This window comes from Piliocolobus tephrosceles, chromosome 5 (assembly GCF_002776525.5).
Source record: "Piliocolobus tephrosceles isolate RC106 chromosome 5, ASM277652v3, whole genome shotgun sequence".
NCBI lineage: Eukaryota > Metazoa > Chordata > Mammalia > Primates > Cercopithecidae > Piliocolobus > Piliocolobus tephrosceles.
This window is the reverse complement of record NC_045438.1, coordinates 27,835,356-27,860,610: the sequence shown is the minus strand read 5'-3', so window position 1 is coordinate 27,860,610 and position 25,255 is coordinate 27,835,356. Positions and strand designations below refer to the sequence as shown.

Genomic DNA, 25,255 nt, shown 5'->3' with positions numbered 1-25,255 from the left:
GTGACCTCAATTGCCAATGAAGTGTGAAGAGTGTAAATGAAAGGAAAAAATGAGAAGGCTACAGAGCCTGATGTCATTCTGGATATGATTTAAAAACAAGGATAGGAGATGATGCTCATCTACCTATATAGACATTTTCTCAAGACGGAATGCAAAAAAGTTAACAAGTATTTCTGAAAAGCTACCATTTTTAAGAGGACATGATAAAATTCTTACAAGAATCACCCTGCAAATTCTTCTCTTTGTATTTTCTCCCAATTTTTCTGAATTTGATACTAACTACATAATAACACAACTTCAGTGACATCAGGTCAGAAATGATTTATGAAGTTCTGAGAGCTGGATTTCTGAAGCTCAGAAGGACCCGTGGAACTCACAGTACTTAGAGAACTCCTCTGTCCTTTTCATGCTGCCTTCAGAAAAATATGTTTTGCTGTTAGCAAGCTTGACTGCTCATGGTCCTTCCAAAGTTCCTCATATTGGCCTAATTGGTTGCAACAGAGTAAAAATCATTTGTAAAAAATACGTTACCATTGGAGAAAATCAAGTGTCTAGTTTAATCAAACTAGCACTCAGGCTACAGGAGGCAAAAAAGAAAAAGAATTTTAAAAGTGACATGCAAACAGATTTCTAACATTAATATTACAGGTTATGAGTGTCACAAAAAATCATGGTTGTAGTTCTCCCCAAAAGGGTGAATAATTCTGGAGACCTTCTGTAATGCCAGGTGTCCTGCTGTGAGCATTCAATCATCCCTTAACATGATTTGTAAAAGCCTTCACTAAAAAAGTCTATAGACATTTTCATTTAAAGTAGGACAAAGTGTCATGAAATTCTGATTCCGAAATCCCTGTCCAATATAACATTTAATCACAAAATCTAGAAGTAAATCTTAGGAAACAACATATCTTTGGGAAACAGAAGTAGCATTTTACCAATATGGAATCAAACTCTTCCTCATTTGTGATACCCGAGGGATAAAACTGAGTCCATGGGGCTTCCTGGGCAGTCTGACTGACTACAATTACTTAACAGCAAATGGCAAAGCTGGAAGATCTTCAGTAGCATAACCAGACACTATAAACTGAGTCCGTGTGAATGGCAAGGACTGGTTAACAGAACACCATGTAATTCTACCATGAACATATGTGTAAACAGATACCATAAAAATACTTTAATGAAGTGTTTCATTATGAAGCCAAGACTCTGTTAAACCTAAACATAAGTGGATGGTTATAAAACGATTGCAGCTATTGGCAAAGCCTTACTAGAGGTATGAAGAATGCAGGCTTAACTTTTCCTTATCCCAGGGTTTATGCCTGCAGTGAGTCTAAGAATGGTACTGCAAATAATGAAAAGGAACAGCAGGTAGTAAATACTGTTCACTTATTGAAAGCTGATTTTACATACATTTTGCATGGAGGGAACTTTTTCATTGTTTGCCTGCTCAGCATATTACACTACCAAATATCATTGCTGATAGAAGTGAAGAACAACAGTATGACTATTAAAATTCTTGAGTTAATCATTTTTGTGTCCAGGTCAGAAACTTCAAAATTAGAATACAAGCCAAAAGAAGGTCATGATTTGAATTGTAGATATTCTTGACATGAACAACATTTTAGAAATGTATCAAATGCTTACACAATACACCAGACTAACTTTGGATCAATTTCTGCAGCTTAAACATAAATGAAATTATTTAAAGATGAACAGAATACATTTAAATATCTACATTCTCAGTAACCTTTTTAAGGAGGTTGAAAAGAGAACATTCAAATGGGGATTGAGGTGACTCTTCAATTAAGAAGAGCGGGAAGGACAGTTGTGCCTGCAGTCAAACCTACTTTGGCTAGCATTACTCTCACCTTTGTTTTTCAAAATATGTATTACAGATTTTAATATTCTGCATTTCCATATATATTTTAAAGACCACAGAGTGACATATTAACTTGTTCACTAATCCATTTATTTTGCAAATATTATCAAGCAACACATTACTTATTGTGCCAGCCTTTAACTTAGGTGTTAATATAGAGTGGTAAAGAAAAATTTGAACAGGCAATACACCTGCAGTGCAGTTTGCACTGGCTCTCAAAATCTAATCGTGTGTATCTTTTCTCAACTCCTTGTCCAATAACATCACATTGGTCACTTGAAATCAGTTATGAAGGGAGTATCTACACCATGGAAACTGGCTAACACTTTAAATCATATTTATTTTTATTTTTTAAAATCCTCTGAAGAGAACAAGTTGTTAAACATTTTTCAGGATAACGCTGCAATGGCGAACAAGGAAAATGAGTAAGTAATGCGATTTTAGGTAGAGGTTTCTATAATAGATGGTGATCTTCTGAGAAGGTGACATTTGAGCAGTGACCTTAGTGACTCAAGTGATGAAGCCATGTCAAGATCTTGGGAAATGGCATTTAAGGAAGAGAAAAGAACAAGTATAAAGACCCCAATGCAGGAATAAACTTGGCTCATCTCAAGGAAGCCAATGTGGCTGGAATAAAATAGGAGCAATAGATTGTGGTCAGTTATGACATTGGAGAATCACACAAGGGTCAGGTAATGTGGTCTGTACAGGATGTTGTATATATAGATTTCAGACTACATATACTGAGATGCCATTGGAGGGTTTGGAGATTTAGAGCTGAGGGGTGATGATATCTAATGTATATTTTTAAAAGATTATTCTGGCTGCTGTTTGGTGAGTGGGCTATAGAGAGGGGATGTGGAAACAGAGACACCAGATATGTGGTGATACTAGTGGCTCTGGTGAGAGAGATGATGGTGGCCTACATAAAGATAATAGCCGTTCAGATAAGTGGGCAGTTTCAGGGTATATTTTGTAGGTAGAATTCGCAGGACCTGACTAAAAGGCAAGAAAAGAAAAGAATAATCCAGGATGATTCCCAGGGTTTTTGTTTGTCTGAACAATTGGCTTAAGAATAGTGCTATTCAGAAGCGCATGTTTTGAGGAAGGAAATTAAGGATTCTGTTTTGAGCGGTAAACTTTGTGATGCTCCATCAGAAAGACATTCAAGTGGAATTGCTGGTCGAGAGACTGCTGCAGTATATTGTTAAATGGGCTCTGTCACTTAGGCAAGTTTCTTAATCTTTCTGTGCCCCAGCTTATTTCCATCTGGAAAATGGAAATAATCGTAGACTTCCTTCATAAAGTTGTGAGGATTACAAAACATAATACATATGAAATACTTAGATCAGTGTTTGGTCCATAGTAAGTCTCGTTAAATACTAGTTGTAATCAGCAGTGATATTTTCATCCATTCCAGGTTGATACGTCGTATCTAAGTTATACTTTTTATGTAATCTTGAAAAGGAAAGACCACGAGTATCAAGTTGGCAAGAGAACCTACATCTACTTTGAAACTTTTAACAAAAAGAGACAGAAAGAGAAATTAGATTAGTGGATAAAAATCTTCGAGTTGGAGGTAAAGTCAGCTTGGGTCTTCACTCCCATCTATTCTTATAATTCCCCCGCCAATAGTCATTGGATTTGGGGTGGGTTTTTGTTTGTTTGTTTTTATTATTGCGATGAATAAAGAGCGAAGACAGAAGATTGCAAATGCAATGACAGCATACTTTCAAATTTATTTAATTATTGATATAAATGTATCACTTGATTTGAAAGGTAACATTGTAGGCTCTCATGATACTGGCTAATACCATAAAGTCAGTGGTGTTCCCTGAGGTTCCCTAGCTGTTCTGTCTTAATTATGTTACCCTGGCATTTCAGGGAGTCCATAGTTCCAAAGAAGTCTTGGAAGCAGGAAAATAGTCTATAAGATCATATGTTTGCAATTTAACGTTTAAATAACTAAGTTTCAAATACTATGCAGTTACATCGGGATGTTCACAATATAATATCCAGTTTAAAAGAAGTGTAAAACTTTATAAAGTTCATTTGTATCTTTATTGGTGTGCTGGCCATTTTATATATATATATATATGTATTTGTGTGTACACACGTGTGTGTGTGTGTGTGGAGGAGAACTAGATGGAAATAAATCCAAATGATAATGGTGTTAAAATTTTTTTGTAAGATTAAAAATTAGAATCTATATAAAAACCTTATAGAAAAAAATCTGTAAATATAGCTATGCTTGTTATAAAACCTAGACTAAAATCTCAAGATAAATATGGGGAAAACAATCAATAGGAAAGTAGCAATGGAAAAACTAAATGTTTCAAGAATAAAATTTAAAAGCATTAATTTTAAAGCATACTGAAAATAATCAAAGGGAATGATTTTAAAGAGATAAAGAGAAAGCTGTTTGATGAAATACACTTTTATATAAGCATGTAGTTCACTAATAAAGTTGGAATTCAAAGTCTTAATAAAAATCAAGATAATTAAAGTGAGTCTCAATATATTCAATATCCAGAACGGCTACAAAGACACGATTTTTCTCAGGAAACCAAAAATACAAACAAATTTAAAAAGGACAGTGAATAAATTACAGTTCAGGTTACAGTTCAGAATATCATAATCTTTATGTGCATTCCCCAAACAGAATCCCCACATTATGCAATCAATAGAAAAATATATAAATGTTTTTGTTGAAACTTTTGGAAACTTGAAAATGGGCGCCTACTGGAAAATTAGCATGTTATACCTTTATTGGACATTCAGATCACCAAAAAATTTCATTTGAGGGCTGGGATTGTCAATTTGTACTATTCTTAATCAGGGAATAACTTCTATAATATTATTGTAGTGGAGTGAGAGAAAATAATTAATAAAGTAATGTTATAGTAACACAGACAGGAAAACTCAGAGATGAGAAAATTGAGTAAAGGAACGCATTTATTTAATATCTATTCATTGGTTACCTATTATATATCAGTCACCAGTATCCACTTAGGTACTGGAAAAAGTAACAAAAATATGAAAAAGGATTACCAAGAACTCATATAGTCCTACATTTATAGGATAATAAATAATTTCTACTGGCTTTTAATCCAATCATCCAGTACTAATTTCATTTCAAGTGTAAAATGTTTTGTTAAAGTTCTCAATATGTTTTTAGGAATATTTTGATTGTTATATATAACTTAAAAACCCAGATATTTGACATATTAATTAAACAAGTTTCTAATAAATGGATTTTAATACCAAGTTGTTTTAGGATTTACCACATTGATAATGATACAAAAAGCATGTGATTTCTTGTGTTTAAAAATTGTCCTTGTTTTCTATCTTCAGAAATGCTTCTTCTATAAAATTTGGAGTATTGAATTCATTTAATGCTTACAAGTAATAAGAATTTTAAATCCTTTATTGATACTTAAACACTCAGGCAGGTATTCCTTGTGATTACTGAGAGAAGTTAAATGTTCTTTCCATAGCAAAATCAGTGAATCACACTAAAAATGAAGAAAAAAGGATTTAAACTTCTAGAAATGATTTTGACAAAATGGATCAATGGTGTTCTTTCTCAAATCTTCCAGCACAGTGTTTTGCCTATTGCAATTGAAATTACCCAAACAGAATTAGGATCAAGGTCCCACAAATTCTGCATGATTTCTTAAAAGAAGATTACTTAAATTGACCAATGAATAGCATTCAATAATACAATAACTTTCTTCAAAACATTTTGAAAAAAATCAAGAAAACATACAGACATTTCAATAGTCAACCCAGCATTTCAGGTTATATCCATACATGTATTTGAGAAGTTAGTAACAGCTTTGGTAAATTCTAAGTTTCACTTTTTAGAGTTTTAAATCCTAAGACTCTTCTGTAGTAATTTAATCTTGCTTTTAGTGAGATTATCACAATTATACATCAGAGAAGGCCTGACGCTTTTAGTTACTCTAAGGTTCAGGTCATCCAGAGTATACAGGGCAGTCTTTGACATCAGAAAGAACTGGATTTAGTTTCCGCTCTATTGTTTTCTAACTGTGTCATTTTGAGCAAGTTGTTTAATTTCTGTGATACACAATGTTCTAATTATAATAGTATCTTTCTTACGGAGTTGAAAAGTTCTATAAGATAATTTACGTAAAATATTTTGTCCAGTGTCTCGGACAAAACGGGATTTCAAAAAGTGCCAGTAGTAACTCCCTGGAGATAAAAATGTGTCTATTGTAATTCCAGACACAAGTATTCATACATTACATTTATATTATAAAAACTGTAATTTATACAAATAATGAAAGAGTTCATTTACTAACAGACTCTTTTTGAGTTATCATGGGCCGTGCATTGGCAACATATCACAGAGGCTATAAAGATAATAATTTTCTCAGGAATCTGACAATATAGCCAAAATTAGAAAGGATGTATTTTATATGTACTTACAGGTACATGTATTTCTATGTGTTGTATATGTACTTACAAGCTAAGCAAAATTGTCCAGGATTTAATTTCCTTTAATGCAATGTTGTATCTGTCATGTTTCAAGATTCTCAAATTTTACATGCACATTCTTCACTGCTATTCTTCCCAACATCGAAGTTATTTTATATCTCTTATAATATTTCAAAATTATCTTGAGAAATATTGGAAAACGATGACTAAAAATATGAACTACTTCTGCTCACACTCATTTGATGTTATTTAAAAAGAAAGAAAAAAATAGAAAAAAAAGTTGGCAAGGGTGTGGAGAAATTAGAATCCTTGTGTATGGCCGATGGGAATGTAAAATGGTGCAGCCACTATGGAAAACAATATGGTGGTTCCTCAAAAAATTAACAGTAGAATTATAGTAGTCCCTCCTTATCCTCAGGGATACATCCTAAGACCCTCACTTGATGCGTGAAGTCCGTATATACAATGTAGTTTTGCATACATACACATCTTTGATAAAGTTTAATTTATAAAATAGGCACAGTAAGAGATTTAACAATAACTAATAAAACTAGAACATATAAAATAATAAAAGTTATGTGAATGTAGACTCTCTCTCTCTCAAAATGCTTTTGTACGTAATATTTTCAGACTTCAGTTTGCCATGAGTAACTGAAACCTTAAAGATTGAAGCCCATATGCCCATGTTTATAGCATTATTCACAATAGACAGAAGGTGGAATTAACCTGTGTCCACAGATGGATTAATGGATAAAAAACATGCCATATATGTATGTGTGTAAGTGTACTTACACATACACGTTGGAATATTATTCAGCCTTAAAAATGAAGGAAATTCTGATATATGCTATAATAACATTAAAGAATCTCAAAGACATTATGTTGAATGAAATAAGCCAGTCACAAAAGGACAAATACTGTGTGGTTCCACTTATATGACAGGTCTAGAATGATCAAATTTATAGAGACCGAAGGTAGAATAGTGTTTGCCAGGGCCTGGCGGGAGAGAATGAGGAGTTATTATTTAATGAGTGCAGTATTTCAAGTTTTACAAGATGAAAAGCATTGTAGAGCTGAATGGTGATCATGGTTGCACAACAATGTACACTTAAAAGTGGCTAAGATAAAAAAAATTGTTATGTCATTTTACCACTTTTTAAAAAATAGCCTTAGCATATTATAAGAGGCTAACCATAAGCGATAATGTGGTCCAAAGTGTTAATAATTGCATGAATTGAGGGGAAAAAAAAAAAACAAAAAGCACAGATAATCTTTGACAAAGAGTCAGTGGGGTACATAGAGTTTCTTTTATCTTTTAATATTTTATTTTTTAGAGAGAGTTTTAGGTTCAAAGCAAAACTGAAAGGAAGATATAGAGATTTTGGCCAGGTGCAGTGGCTCATACTTGTAATCCAAGCACTTTGGGAGGCTGAGGTGGGCAGATCACTTAAGGTCAAGAGTTCGAGACCAGCCTGGGCAAGTGAAACCTCGTCTTTACTAAAAACACAAAAATTAGCTGGGTATGGTGGTGCACACCTGTTGTCCCAGGTATTCAGGAAGCTGAGGCCGGAGAATCACTTGAACACTGGAGGTGGAGGCTGCCGTGAGCCAAGATTGTGCCACTGCACTCCAGTCTGAGCAACCCAGCAAGACCTTGTCTCAAAAAAGAAAAAAAAAAAAAAAAAATACAGAGATTTCCCATACACTCAACTGCTCCCATAAACGCATAACCTCCCCTATTGTCATCATTCCCCAGGAGAGTGGTACATTTGTAATGACTGATGAAATGACATTTGACAAGTCAAAATTACCCAAAGCCTAGAGTTTACATTAGGCTTCACTCTTGACCTTGCACATTCTGCAGGTTTGGACATGTACCCATCATTATAGTATCCTACCGAGTATTTTCACTGCCTTAAAAATCCTTTTGCTCTGCCTAGTCATCCCTCCACTCCCCCAACTCCTGATTTACTTTTAAAGAAAGTGAGAAATAGTGTCTTGATTGTCAGCCTGTGCAATGATGTGGATGAAAACCACAGCTTCCAGAAAAAGAATCTTTTTGACATATCAAAAGGTAATAGGAGCTATTTCAGTCAAGAACTTGGAAGTCCTATGAGGTTCTCTTAAAAGAAAGATATATAAGGTGCTATACAGCACATAGGGTTCTCTATATTACATATTCAAACAAAATAAAACAACTTTGTATCTTCTCATCTGTATTGCGGTACATATACATATTTATCTGTATGCATATATACAATGGTAGCAAGGCGACTTGAAATCTAATGCAGCTGATGGAGATCTGTTAATTGTATCAGGATGTTATCTATTTACAAAAAATCTTCAAAATCCCAGTTATGTACACTATGATAAATTTTGTAATTAATTTATGAATTAGCTTATAAGTTAAATAAATCTATTTTATCACTAGTTTAATTTTCCTGATTATATTCTAAAATCAGTGGGAAAATGTCTTTTTACTTGTCCACTCCATTTGTTAATTTTTGTATTTCATTTTATAAACATTCCCATGTTTCCAGACTCATTAAGTAAATAAATTATTCTTCACAATGATAGGTGGAAAAATTTATCATTTGAGATGAATTCATTGAGGAGGGTGATGGTAAGGACAATGAAGAAGCAAAAAAAAATGAAATTCAATTTAAATATTATTATGTGAATATCATATATTCTAACCCACAGCTGTAAACTTTTCGTATGGAAATAGTAAATACTATGAAGGTAGACAGCTAAATTGACTATTTACTGTGTCTTTTGAAGATTATTCATCTTTGCTTCCTAACCTGAACTTAACTTATTATATTACTATAATCATAATGACCCAGTGCTGAGAGGCAACTGCTCATTAGTGTTCTAAACTGATCTGCTTAGTTGTACTATATTACAAGGCTGATTTTTCTTTTCGTTATGTTGATTGTTTCAGCTAATTTGAGATTAATCTACCATGACCTTCCTACAGAAAATGTGGTTCAAAATCCACATTAAAATAGTTGTGAAAACAAACAAAAATGAAGTGTTTTGAGAAGGGAATGTATTACTTTTAATATTTAGACACAATCTCTTTAGTAAGTAAAAGATACTATTATCTGCTACCACTATCTTTTTTCCACACAGTTTTATTGGTTATTTCCTTAATTGAAAAATTACATAGTCAACATTTGTGTGTTTACATAAATAAAATGAACACCAGTAGGTATTACTAGGGTGGGAGCTTCCAAATTAAATCTGGAAGCTTTGGAGCCATTCACTTCTTATTAAAGATTCTCTAATTAAAAATATATATATATTACTCATTACCATTTAGGTGTTTTTCCCCGTTTAGGTATTTCCAAAACCTGAGTGGTTTAACTTGTATCTCAAAGCACCTGCATTGCCATAGTTGAAGATTCCCTCTTTCTTGATGTATTTTATCTTACCATCTTTAAATTTGAAGTGACCAGGATTCAATTATAGGCCCTCTTTTTATCTCTATACTTGCTTTCTAAATGATCTTAAACAGGGCTTTACTGTTAAGTACAGTCTCTTTCTGCATATCACTCAACTCCAGACTCATAAATCCAATTGTCCCTTTAATATTCCCACTTGAATAATTTTTTTGTTTTGTTTTGAGACAAGGTCTTGCTCTGTCTCCCAGGCTGGAGTGCAGTGACGTGAACATGGCTCACTGCAGCCTTGACCTCCTGGTCCCAAGTGAATCTCTTGCCTCAAACTCCTGAGTAGCCGGGACTACTATGTCTGGCTAATTATTTTATTTTTATTTTTGTAGAGATGGGGGTCTCACTTTGTTGCCCGGGCTGCTTGCTGGTCTCAAATACCTGGGCTTAAGCAATCCTCCCACCTCAACCTCCCAAAGTGCTGGGCTTACAGTAGTGAGCCACCATGACCGGCACCACTCGAATGTTCCAAACACAACATGTTAAAACGGACCCTTAATTGCCACCCAGTATCTCCATTCTGCTCCTCCTTCAATCCATACTATTTCAGGAAAATTTCTTCAGGCCAAACTCCTAGGAGTCAACATTTTGGCCTCACTCTCCACATTTGTTCCGCCATCAAGTTGGATGATGCCGAACTCCAAATAAATCTCAGCCTGCCACTTCTCTCTGCTACTACCACTCTAGTCCAAGTCACCACCATCTCTTTGCTAAAAAAGTACTATGGTTTTCTGACTGCCAGCTAGTTTTCATACTTATCTCACTGTAATCATTCTCCGTTTAGCAGAATGATACTTCTAATGAGATAAAGGAAATCATGTTACACCTGCTTAAATACCACTGCAGGTTTCTCATTATATCCAGAATTCAATATAAACTCTTTATCATGACTGACCACTCCCTTCAGGAGCTAAGAAGACCTGGAGACTTCCCTGACAGCATCTCCTGCCACCTTTGCTCTTGATCACTCGGTTCCAGCCATGTTGGTCTTCTTTCCATTCCTCAGCACCCCACATTTATTCCTGCTGGTAATAAATTTTACCCAGATTTTTCTATGACTGGTATTTTCTGGTTTTTAATTCTCAGCTCAAATAGCACTTCGTCAAAAATGCATACATAGAACATACATGTAAATTAGCTCTTTCATCACCATCTATAATCTTATCCTGTTTTTTTTTTTTTTTTTCCATGAACTTGTACTATTCTAAATTATTCACTTGAAAACCCTGGAATGCAAGGACTCCTGTCTCCTTCACGGGCAGACCTTCAGGCTTAGAACACTGCTTAAAAAACAGTAGTTGCTCAACAAATATTTTTTCAAACGCATTACTGTTAAATTATTTTCTTTATGTATTATTCAGAGCACATATACCATAAAAGGCATGATGTTTCTTACTAAGAATAGCACCTACTTTGTTTAGGCCTACTTTATATGCCAATTTCATGCATCCCACATTTTCCACATGATCCCAATTTTACACATTCTATCTTCATAATCCATCAAAATATTCCAATCATTACTGTTTTAATATTGAAGCAATAATTCAGAACGTTCCTTAAATTCACAAAAAGCAATAACAATTTTATCAGATAATATGCTCTAATTTTTGTTTTTAAAACTGTAAATAAAATAAATATTTTTTCCCTTTCCATTTTCTCTCAAAGACAGCAACCACAAAAGCTAGATAAAATACTAACAACAGCTGTTTGAAGACATCAGCAAGCAACCAAGGCAGCCAGACTTAACAAAAGGGAAGCAAATTAAGGTAAGCTGGCCATTTTCCTCTCAGGGTACTTTTACTGATTTGCTGACAGTTGAATAGGAGGTCATAGAGAAAGCTACATCTTAGCGTGTTCAGCGATCTCACAGGATAAGAAGATAAACATTAGAATTCAGGGCTATGAAGTCAGCTAGGATGTGAGGGACCATAATTCATAGATTAATAAGATCTACATTCTTCACAGCTTTTGCCTTCAAGAGATTTGCCAATTTCTAAGTGGTGAAGGAGCCAGAAGATAAATGTCATGCAAAAATGAACTCATGAGAAGTGAAAAACTAAGAAGATCCTTGGGAAGTCTCACAGAGTTGGGAAGACAAACTTTGGAGTTCAGAGTCAGCCAAGAAGGAAAGAGTGTGGTAAACAAAACAGGGTTTCTGTTGGAGTCCTGAAAGTCTATCCCTAGAACTAAGGGTAAACTAGAAACAACCATCCGAATCTCTCTAAGCTACAAAACATTTAAGTTGCTGACTGAATCAAAGCAACTTGCCTCTACACTAACTCTTGACAGAATGAAAATAAATAATTTTAAGAGAAAAATAACATCTTCCAGAATTTTATACATTTTCAGACACATACATTATTTAATCAAAAACTACCAAGCTTGTCATAAAACAGTAAAACATGAACGCATGAAAAGACAATAGAAACATACTCCCAGTTGTTTCCAATGTTAGAGTTATCAGATATATAATTTAAAATTACTGTTACTAATAGGTTCCAGATGACTAAGTGGAGAGGTATTTGGAATCTAATTTTTTTAAAGTATCAAATAGATATTCTAAAACTAAAAAATAAAATTACTGAAATTAAGAATCCAGTAAATGTATGTAATAGAAAATTAAATCTAGCAGAAAAAAAAGATTATTTATACCAAACAACAGGTCACCCAGAAAATGTACAGACTGAGAAAGCTCAAAAGAAGAGAAGACAAATGAAAAGAAGCCACAGAATACATAATGAGCACAGCAAACAGTTTAGCAGAGCTGTGACTGAAGTCTCAGGGAAGGTGGAGAGAAAGAATGGACAGTAACAACATTCGAGAAAATATCGGCTAAGAATTTCCCCAAATTGGTGAAAGACATTGATCCACAGAATCTAGAAGCTTTTGAATCCCAAGCAGTATTTATACAAATAAAATCATTCCTAAGTACATTGTGATAAACCCCCGAACACCAAAGGCAAAACAAAACAAAAAAGAAGAGCCTTCAATGGAGTAAATGGAAAAATGATCTTGTTTCCAAGGACCAGCAATAAGACTTTCCACTTACTTCATGATAGAAATAATGAAAACCAGGTAATAATGATAGGATATATTTAGAGTGCTGGAAACAAAACAAAACAAAACAAAACAGTCCAACCAAGCAAGAAATTCTATTTTATACTCAGTGGAAAATAAGTCTCAAAAGTAAAGAAAAGTAAAAAAACAAAAAACAAAAAAAAAGAGAGATTTGTCACTAGCAGGCCTTCATTTTAAAAAGGCAGAAAAGAAATGGGATACTTTCCTGATGGAAGTATACTAACAAAAATAAATAAATAAACAAAGTATACTAACAAAAAATAAACAAAAAGTTAAAGATGTTTAAAACTAGATGAATACTGCATGTTTATGATGGTAACAATTACTTCCTATGGAGTTTAATATATACATAGAATTAAACATATGAGAACTATAGAATTAAATCTGATGGGGAGGTGGGACTCAGGTAAAATATTACAAAGTTCTGATAAATGAAGGATGCAGGTTACCGTATTTATGGTAATTAGTATGAGTAATAAAAGACTTCACAGAAGAAAAGCTAATGAAAGAAGAAATGGAATAATTAAATAGGGAAAAACCTTTAGTATTCCAAATGTAAGAAAGTTATGAGGAAGAAAAATTAACAAAAGACAAACAGAAAACAGATGAGAATATGGTAATTTGAACCCATATATCAGTATAGTAATACTAAATGTAAATGAATTAAGTATCCAATTTAAAGAAAAAGATTATTAGATTAGTTAAATAAACAATTCAAATTTATGTTGCTCACAGAAGATACACCTTAAATATATGTACACCCAATATATGAGAAAACCTATATCATGCAAACACACAAAAAAAGGAAGCTAGTGAATCCACACACAAAAGTACACTCTAAAGATAGTACTGCTGGCAGTAGTATTAAAAAAATGGTTAATACAAAATTTAATACAAAAAGGTTAATATAAAATTTAAATTATTAAATTTAATAATCCCAAATTTGTATGCCTCTAATTAAAAAGTCTCAATATATATAAATATAACTCACTGATGTATTTCTAGCAGTACAACCAACAACTATAGAATCTGCATTCTTTTCTTTGCTTTTTTTGACATCAGGGTCTGATGTCCGGCTCTGTCACCCAGGCTGGAGTGCAGTGGCGTAACCTCAGCTCACCACAAACTCTACCTCCTGGATTCAAGTGATTCTCCCACCTCACGCTCCAGAAATAGCTGGGACTACAGGCACACACCTGGCTAATTTGTTTTGGGGTTGTTTTGTTGTTGTTGTTTTAGTTCGTTTGTTTGTTTTTGTTTTTTGGTAGAGATGAGGTTTTACCATGTTGCCCACACTGGTCTTGAACTTCTGGGCTCAAGCCATCCACCTGCCTTGGCCTCCCAAAGTGCTGGGATTACAGTAGTGAGCCAGGGCAACTGTTCCACATTGTTTTCAAGTCACTGCCACATGTTGGATGAAAACAAGTCTCAAAAAGTTTAGTCACAAAGAATTGAAAATATACTGACCATAGTGGAATTAGTGAAGAAAGGAATAACAACAAAAACAAAAAGATTAGAAAAACACTCAACAGTTCAGAAATTAAGCACTTCACTTCTATATAACTCAGAGGCCACAGAAAAAATTACTATGAAAATTAGAATATATTTTAAAATAAATGATAATGAAAAATACAATACATCAAACGTGTAGGAGGCAACTAAAGCCCTGTGCAGAGGCAAATTGTAAGCTTTAATAAATATATTAGAAGAACTGAAATATTAATAATATAGGCATCCATTTCAAGAAGCTAAGAAAATGTAGTAAACTAAAATAAAAAATAACCGGAAGTAAAAACAAGACAAAAGAGCAGAATTCAATACAATAAAACAATTTCATGATAGAGACAATCAATCAAGCCAAAAGCTGGCTATTTGGAAAGACTAATGAAATTATGAAGACCTATTAAAGCTGTAAAGGAAACACAAAGGTTACACAAACAATATCTGGAATAAAAAAAGGGCATCACTACAGATCATTGTAAATTAAAAGATGATAATATCACTAACAACTCATGTTGATATATTTGAAAAATTAGGGGAATGGATCAATTTCTTGAAAAACCCAACTCAACTAAACTGAAAATATAAGAAATGAAAACTCTAGTGAGTCCCACATTTATTATAGATATTGTATCTGTGACTAAAACCCATGCACAGAGATTCCTAGATCAAATGGCTTCACTGGTGAATAGAAATTAGAATACTGGTTACTATTGGGGAGGAGGCAAGATAGTGATTGGAAAAGGCATGAGGGAAGTTTCTGGGATGCTGGTTATCTTTGTCTCAGTAGTAGTTACTTGGGAAGTTCATTTAGTAAAAATTCTATCAGACTTTTATTTGTTACCTTTTCTGTGTATGTTTCACTTAGATACACACAGATCTGCTGAAAATGCATGTTTCATTGAAAGACCAACACTACCAAACTAGACAAAACATCAAAACTTCACTATATGCTATTAATGAAACATATCTAAAATGGAAAGTTATTAAAATGGAAAGAATTAAAAACTGTAAATAATAACAAAAGAAGATTGATATAACTAAAATAATATCAATCAGAAAAGCTTTTAAGTAAAGAGCATACTAGTAATAAGTAAAGTTACTTCTTGATTAAAAATTTAAGTAATCTGGAGGATATAATAACACAACAGAAGAGTAAAGAACATGTTACAAAAGAGTTTCAATGCACAAGTGACACTTTTTAAGCTTTCTCCATAGAAATATTAATGTCCATAAAGTACTAAAAATATATTGAGTAAAATACTGTTCTTAGGTGATATACAAAGTGAACCTAGTAGGTATCATCTAAATATCCAGTAATTAAAGCATTTTTGAGCTTTCGTTTTGTTATTTTCCATCTTTCCCATTACAACTCTAGCCCATTTATTCTCCATTCACCATTATTTCCAAAGTGGAAGACCAAAAGTTATATTTTCTGAGTATCAACTAAAGTGCAGCAATGTGCTATGCTCTTTGCCTATATCACATCACTTTATCCTTATAATATCCTTCATAATAAGGAAGTGGGCCTATTGGCTCCATTTTACACATGACCAAATTGAAGAGCATAAAAGTGGGACAAGTTACCTAAGGTATATGTACTGACGCATAAGTCATAGGTAAAGAAATGGAATCTGGGCACAATTATACCTCCTCCTTTCTCCTTAGTTTCACCCCAGCCTTTTTTGCCATATTTGTATTTTAGAGATTCGGGTAATATTGGAAACATATCTTATCTATGAATCAAAACATACACGCTGTCTCACAATTCAAATATGTAGTCAATTTCTAGAAAAAAATCTTATATATAGGTACATATAAATACATACAGCTAATACATTAGTACATATAATTAATATAATTGTATATAATTATATATTATATATTTATCATATTTTATTATATTGTATATAATTACATATTATATAATATATATTTGTATATTTTATTACATAATATACTTATTTACAATTATATTAGTTCTATGTACTAACAATTATTGTACAATTTTATATATAATACAAAATAAGAAATGAAATTTTCCTCATACCCTCTCCCAGTCATTATCCTCCCTCTCCTTGTAACAATAACCAGTATTCTAACTTCTATTCACCAGTGAAGCCATTTGACTCAAGAATTTTCTCTGTGCATGGGGTTTTTAGTCACAGATGCAAAATCTATAATAAATACGGTCTCTTCCTTATTTGTTTAATTACTTATTTATAAATAAATAATATAATTGATTTTATTGTAAGTTTTTAATTCCTTATTTATAAATAATATCATATATTAGTTATATATAATATAGATAACAAACATGATATACATAAGCATAATATGTAAGTAAAAATTTAAACTCTAAGAATAAAATTGGAAAATACACAGTATTCCACCAAAAGGATGAAATGTGGATGTTTTGTATGTGGAAGTCATCAGACAGCTGTGGAAACTGCCCACATTCAGTCTATTTTAGAGAGTCTTGTTCAGACTTTCCATAACAGAATTCATGTGGTTTCAACATTTTAACAGCTCTTTCCTCACAAATTTTTTAACAGATCTCCTCTCTATGTATTATTGTTCCTGTTGTTAAATAAACATTTGTCTAATTTATTCCATGACTTCAAGAAGCATTTTCTAGGGCAGTCATCTTGACTCTGTTGGAAATAGGATCTGGGTCTCCAAAATGTTTACATTTTCATGACATTGCTAGAATTTGGTTTATCAACATTTTAGATCAAAATACATATCCTACATTTACACTCTTGTTTAAACAGCATCATTGTATGAACTTTTTTCCCTTTCTTTTATACTAACTTTTTTTCTATGAGGAAAAAATAAAATGTCAAGCAAAAAACAAAAATGACAGTCCCAGACTTCTCTGTTACAAAAGAAGAGTTAGAATAATTAACATCTCTTTTCCCAAATAAAGCTGTAAGTGTGGTAAAGTCACATTGTGACAGATATGACTGAAATTTAGAATATGCTTAAAAGCAGAGTAAGAACATGCATAGGAACTGGAGGAAAATTTACTTCATGCTTTCTATAGACTGTTTCTGTTCCCCTAAAATTCATATGTTGAAATCCTAATCCCTAATGTGATGATATTGCGTGATGGGGATTTGGGAGGTAATTAGGTCACAAGGACAGAGCCCCCAAGAATGGAATTAGTACACTTATAAATGAAACCCCAGAAAGTTTATTTGCTCCTTCCGCCGTGTGAGGCTATAGCAAGAAGAAGGCCATCTATGAACCAGGAAGCAGAGCCTCACCAGACATTGAATCTGCCAATGCTTTCATCTTGGATGTCAAGCCTCCAGAACTATGAGAAATAAATTGCTGCTGACTTTGTTTTAATAGCCCAAACAGACTAAAACAATGCCATTCAACCTTAAAGGAAATTTCATAAATTAGAAAAAAATGCAGTGTGGTTTATCATAAGAAGCACAATGAAATCACTTAATCCTTTAATTCTCAGATTCAATAAGATTCTTAAATTATGGATTGGTGGCTTGTACTGGTTATTCATTCAATCATTTATTAACTTAATACAAATGCATTGAATGCTTCCTATATGTTGGGCACTATTCTAAGTGCTTAGAAAACAACGATTACAACAACAAATATCTCCATGCACATAAAAATTGCATTTAGAAAGATATTCAACATAAATAGTAAAATGTACATAGTAAGTTAAATGGTGATATATTTTATGGAGAAAAATAAAGCAGGAAAAGCAGTTTAGGAAATGGACAGTCTGGGGGCTGCAATTTTAAATAGAGTTGTCAAGGGGGTCCTTGTTGAGAAGGTAACACTTGAATAAAAACCAAAAGGAGGTGAGGAAATAGGCTACATTGAAATTGCAGAAAATAATTCTAGACATAAGAAATATCAAGTGCAAAGACCCTGAGGCAGGTGTGAGTGTTCAAGACACAGCGGGACGACCAGCTGGGCAACTGAGGAGAGATCAGATGAGGCTAGAGATGAAGAGAGATGAGGAAAATGTCTTTAAGGCCTTGTGGGGCATTGTGCTTTTTTCACTGAATGTGATGGAAAACCAGTAGAGACTTTTAATGGAAAGCGTTGTGTGATCTGTACTAATAAGATTTCCACTTTTAGTGGAAAGCGTTGTGTGATCTGTACTAATGAGATTGCTGTGACTGCTATGTTGAAAGCAGACCAAAGGGTAGACAAGTGGAAACCAATTAGGATGAACAGTTTCTTCAATATAGACACCAAAGCTGGCTGTCACATTTATTAATGATTTTAAAAGTCAGCACAAATTCATTTAGAGGGAAAATATATTTTCTAATTAACCACAGATTCTACTTATCTACTTATGATACTGAACAATGATCTTAAATACATGTATACAAGTAAAGCAGGTAAAAAATGGTGATTTTTTTTTTTTTTTTTTTTTTTTTTTTGAGACAGGATCTCACACTGTTGCCCAGGCTGGAGCACAGTGGCGTGATGATCTGGGCTCACTGCAAGCTCCGCTTCCTGGGTTCCCGCCATTCTCCTGCCTCAGCCTCCTGAGTAGCTGGAACTACAGATGCCCGCCACCACGCCCAGCTCATTTTTTTGTATTTTTAGCAGAGACGGGGTCTCACAGTGTTAGCCAGGATGGTCTCGATCTCCTGACCTCATGATTCGCCCGCCTCGGCCTCCAAAGTGCTGGGATTACAGGCGTGAGCCACCACGCCGGGCCAAGAACTGTGATTTTAATTATATTCTGTTGTACTTAAACAAAGTATATCCAGGTAAGGTATAATCTACATTTTGAACATGTATATTATAATCTCTTCTGTGTTACTTTTGTATTCACCAATTTAGCAGTGACCCAAATAGTACCAACAAAATAAATACAGTGATTTGAAGAGCAGCCATGTTGATTGTCTCCCTGGTTATCCAGAAGTGTTTCAGTTTAATGTAATTTCATTTGTCTATTTTTTATTGTGTTTCCTGTGCTTCTTGGTTCTCTAAAAAAATCATTGCCCAGACCAATGTCATTGGAACTTTTCCCCTGTGTTTTCTTTCAGTAGTTTTACAGGTTCAGTCTTCAATTCTTTTAGAATTTGAATGGATTTTTTATATGGTGTGAGATAAGGGTCTACATTCATTCTTCTGCATGTGGACATCTACTGCTCCCAACACCTTTCATTGGATAGTTCAATCCATTGTGTGTTCTTGGCACCTTTGTCAAAAATCAATTGACCCTAAATGCTTAGACTTCTTTCGGAGCTCTTATTCTGTTCTGCTGGTCTATGTATCTGTTTTTATGTTAGCAGCATACTGTTTTGATTACTACAGCTTTGTATATATTTTAAAGTCAGATAATGCGAAGCTTCCAGCTTTGTTCTTTTTGCTCAAGATTGCTTTGGCTATTCAGCACCTTTTGGGGTTCCATAAAATATTTAGGATTTATTTTTATTTTTGTGAAAAATGTCATTGGAATTTTGACAAGAATTGCACTGAATCTATGGATCACTTTGAGTAGTATGGACATTTTAATAATATTAGTTATTCCAATCTATGAACACAGGATGTTTTCCCATTTCTTTGTGTCTTCAATTTCTTTCATCATTGTTTTACAGTTTTCAGTGTACTGGTCTTTCATCCCTCTATTAGTCTGTTTTTACACTGCTGATAAAGACATATCTGAGACTGGGCAATTTACAAAAGAAAGAGGTTTAATTTGACTTATAGTTCCACGTGGCTGGGGAAGCCTCACAATCATGGTGGAAGGCACGGAGAGTCCTGTCTTACATGGATAGCAGCAGGCAAAGAGAGAATGAGGAAGACACAAAAGTGGAAACCCCTGATAAAACTACCAGATCTCTTGAGACTTATTCACTACCACAAGAACAGCATGGGGGAAAACACCCCCAGGATTCAACCATCTCCCACCAGGTTCCTCCCACAACATGTGGGAATTATTGGAGTACAATTCAAGATGAGATATGGGTGGGGACACAGAGCCAAATCATGGAAATCCTTTTGGTTAAATTTATTACCAAGTTTTTTATTTTTCTTTTAGCTACCGTGAATGGGATTATTTTATTGATTTTTTTTAAAGATAGTTCCTTGTGAGTATATAGAAATGTTGCTAATTTTTGTATGCTGATTTTGTATCCTGCTAATTTACAGAATTTATTAGTTCTAACAGTTATTTTAGTGGAGTCAGGGTTTTCTATATATAAGATTATGTCATCTGCAAAAAGAGACACTTTACCTTTTTTCTTTTTCAGTTTCGATGCCAATTTTATTTCTTTTCTTGCCTGATTTCTCTGACGAGGTCTTCCAGTATTATGCCAAATAGAAGTGGTGCAAGTGGCTATCCCTGTCTTATTTCTGATCTTAGAGAAAAATCGTTCATCTTTCCACAATTGAGTATGATGTTAGCTGTGGATTTGTCATATACAGTCTTTATTATGTTGATGTACATTCCTTCTAATTTGTTGACAGCTTTTATCATTAAAGAATGTTGAATTTTGTCAAATGCTTTTTCTGCATCTATTGAGGTGATCATATGATTTTCGTCCTTCATTCTACTAATGTAAGATATCACATTTATAGATTTGCAAAGGTTAAACCATGGCATCCCTGGGATTAATCCCACTTGATCACAGTGAATGATCCTTTTAATGTGCTGTTCAATTTAGTTTGTTAGTATTTTGTTGAGGAGTTTTGCATCTATGTACATCAAAAATATTGATCTGTAATGTCCTTTTCTTGTAGTGTCTTTGGCTTTGGTATCTAATGGCTGGCCTCATAAAATAAGTTTGGAAGTATTCCCTCATCTTCAGTTATTTGGAGGATTTTGAAAAGGATTGGTATTAGTTCCTTAAATGTTTGGTAGAATTCAGCAGTAAAACCATCAGGTTCTGGACTTTTCTTTGATGGGGTATTTCCTATTACCGATTCAATCTCGTTACCCTTGAGCTGCTCATATTATCTATTTCTTTATGATTCAGTGTTGGTAGGCTATGTGTCTAGGAATTTGTCCATTTTTTTCTAGGTTATCCAGTTTGTTGGCATATAACTGTTGAGAGTAGTCACTTATGATCCTTTGTATTTCTGAAGTATCAGTAGTAATGTCTCCTCTTTCAATTCTGATCTTGAGTTTCTCTCTTTTTTTCTAAGTTTAGCTAAAGTTTTGTCAATTTTGCTTATCTTTTCCAAAACCCAAGTGACAGTTTTGCTAATCTCTTCCATTGTTTCCCTAGTCTCTATCTCATTTATTTCTACCCAGACCTTTATTATTTCCTTCTTTCTGCTACTTCTAGGCCTAGTTTGTTCCTTTTTCTTTTCTTCTTTTTTTTGGTTTCTTGAAGTGTAACCTTAGGTTGTTAATTTTAGATCTTTCTTCTTTTTGATGTAGGTATTTATTACTATAGACCTTCTTCTTAGAACTGCTTTTGCTTCTTCTCATCAGTGTTAGTGTGTCCATTCTCATTTGTCTCAAGTTATTTTTAAATTTCTCTTTTAATTTTTTCTTAATCCATTGGTTGTTTGGGAGTATGTTGCTTAATTTCCATGTATTTGTGAATTTGCCAAAATTCCCTCCTTGTACAACACATCCTTTAATCAGTAATCAGGAATCAGTAAGAAGAGCATGAAGAAAGAATTCGATATGAAAGAATAATGACCTTCCTTCAAGACTGAAAATTGGATCACCTTTAATATGCTTAAATGATTGTTAAAACTTGAATATATAAAGTATCGCCATGAATTTTATGTTTATTGCAGAAATGTTTAACCTTTACATTAATGATTCTAGGCTTTAGAAAAAAATCATTTTATACTATTCACATGGATCCTAAAAGCATAGTAATATTTTCATAGAAATACTAGTTTATCCTCCTCCTAAAACATAACTTCCAGTTAAAACTGTTAACCCATCTCACCAAATTTTTCTCTGCAAGGTCAGTGAATAAAATATTTAGGTTAAGAATATGTGGCGTGTGATCTCTGTAGTTGTAAGATAATCTTGTTTGATAAATGCATTCTTAGTTTTGAGGGATACACCAGGAAGATAAGTGAATTGTTTATTGAAGAGAAGAAGACTCCTAGTTAAGACATGAGCTTAACTAATTAATGGCATTCCTGGATTAGCCAGGAGTGAGTATGACCACAATATATGTTGGAAAAGCCTACTGAAAAGCTGCCCATCTGTTTTACCCCACCTGCCAATCAGCTTTCTTCTGAAACAAATCAAAGGGCACGATGGAGATAATGGCCAGATTTTAAAAGAAATAAATAAAATCAGACATAATGACACATTCTAGTGAAATGTGGTGGGAAAAATACGAAAATAGAATGTTTTGGACAGCTTATTAATATTTGAGTCCCTATTACTGTCTCTTTTAAATTGTTGTATATTTTTGTTCGTGATTATATTGCATTTTTATATACACATCACTGGAACAGTTAAGCTTTTCTTTAAGTTCATGCTGACTCTAGGTCCTTTTAATAGCTGTAATTGTGAGATGGAATTTACTTGCTATATTGCTATTATCATGATTTTAATTTTCTTGCCAAGATATTGTAATATTTATTCTGCTTATCTAAAAGTTGAGGCACAGCATGATTAAATCACTTGCTCAAAATATGCTATGAGTAAATAGAATTGAGAAAAGTTAATAACCCCTTAGTAATACGTATCTAAGAACAATCTACTTATAAAATAAGTAACTACTTTCTTCCAAACACATTGCTATTTTTTCTAGTGCTTATCTTGAATGTTAAAATGTAAAAAAAAAAAAAAAAAAGCCCACTGTAATCTATGGTGATTTAATCAAATAAATGCAATAGTTTCTGTTATGTTTCAGATACTAATTTATAAAAATGTGACATAGAGGAGCCAAGCATTCATCAACAACAATACTGGCACTTGTTGAAATTTATACACCTCAAAATAAGAAGAAAAGCTAATAAATGGTCAAGTCTCTTGCTGAATCAATGACAAACAAACATTTAGTGATATTTACCTATTCATTATAACTTTACTGCCCTTTACTCCCAGTTGGATAATAGTTCATCTTATTTTGAATAACCTATTAATCCTTCATGCTGTAGGTAGAAAAGACAGAGGCTTTGCCATTTTAGAGGCACACTAGAGTACACTAGAAAATGAGAGTTCTAGTCCTCTGCTTTATAACAAAACAGGTTGTTGGCTCTATTATCCCATAGAAGCCAGGAGAAGATAGTGCAATATTTCTTGAACCTGAACTGTATTTGGAGCACTTGAAAATATATATAAAAAATTATCCTGAGCTCCCTAGGATTATGTCTTCAGATTCCCCTTAGAAAAGACTAGTGTACTTTGGGTCTGGATCCAGACTATTCGTGTTGTCCCAGCCCTGCCCATAATAAGCTTTAGAAAGAAGGCCAAGTCACTGAACTTTTCTAAAGCACAGTGTTCTTCAACTATGCAATAGGAATATTAATATTAGCTGGCTTATTCAGGATTATTGTGTGGAGTTACATAATAAGAATGTCCACATTTTCTCTGTTGCCAATGCAGTACAATATACCATCCATAGCTGAATAAGTGTTATAAACATGTCTCACAGCTTGTTATTCCAAAGCCTGAGGCCAAATGAGAAGTCTGAAGCTCTTTCTTGTCTGAGAAGTTCCATCACGAAACTTGATTACAAAAACTGTTTAACTTTTCACATCATTAAATAACTGACTAAATTAAAATCTTGAGTCAAGTAGAAATAAGGGTTTATTACATTTTATAGATTACTTGAATTCCCCTTCTTTTACACACATAGTAGGTTGATTTTCAGGAAATAGAAAGCTGGAAAAAATAAGGATATGGATGGACACCATCCTGGAATATGGGAGAATTTGAACACATATGCCCTGTACCAATTCCACTTGGTGAATTTCAGACTTTGGAGTCAAGCAGACCTGGGTTATATACAGATTTCTGGCACTTTGTTATGATGAATGAAGCATAAAATATGTCTTGCCATATTCACTCATCTTACCTCCATTAAACTAAATGGGAGGAAGAGGAAAACAGAAAGACAAATCCACATAATTTTTAAGACACTGTGTGGGAATGGATGAGTGAGTATGCAAAGCAAATTTAGGAAAATATCAATGACATCACTGAAAAATAGGCTTTCAGGTAAACTCTTTGACTTGCTGAATTGATAAAAATAGGCAAGATAGATAGAAATGATTTAGTAAAAACTTGTGGTTGCACCATCCAGTTGTAAATTAGGAGGGGAAAAATGCTGCCATGTTTGATAACAGGTAAATAATATTGCTGTTGAGCTCAAAGAGTAGTATAAGTGATTTGTGCAAATTATATTAAAAATTGACTCCATTGTTCTATGTACAATCTAAAAGAATAAATGGAAAGTAAACCAGAACAATAAAGCATCACTATTTATTGATTGCCTGTCCCAGGAGATGACCTGAATCAATGCACAGCAAACTTACTCTTGATTGGGAGACTAGACTTTCAATGATCACATGAAGGGGGAGAACTCCTGTGACCAATAAAGGACCAAGTTGTCTTTATCAGGAGCGGTATGCAGTCCATTTTAAGGCTAAGATCCCCAGGGGTTCATGCACAGGATTAATTTTCCTAAAGCATGATTGATCAGTGTGGTCGCTTGCCTTGCCATTCTCTGATAGTGTTCTGAGACTTCCTGAGAAATATTATTAACTCAGGACTGACATTCAGCTGCTGTATACTAGTGAGGGTAGAAATAAGTCCATGCCAGTTGGTGATTTAGGCTGCAACACTGAGCCCCTGCTGCCACCAGTTCCTCATATCCCGAAGAGTCCCATATGGTTGGAAGGCAGGTCTACCAAGTAACCCGCCAGCTTGTTTGCTCCAGCCAGCTTTTTGTGGCTCTTG

At 33.7% G+C, this 25,255-nt stretch overlaps 1 protein-coding gene across 1 annotated transcript in view; it reads right to left on the bottom strand.

The window, feature by feature from the left end:
• The window catches only part of LAMA2 (laminin subunit alpha 2), a 509,807-nt gene that overhangs the window by 427,798 nt on the left and 56,754 nt on the right, over positions 1-25,255 (bottom strand). The window lies entirely within an intron of this gene.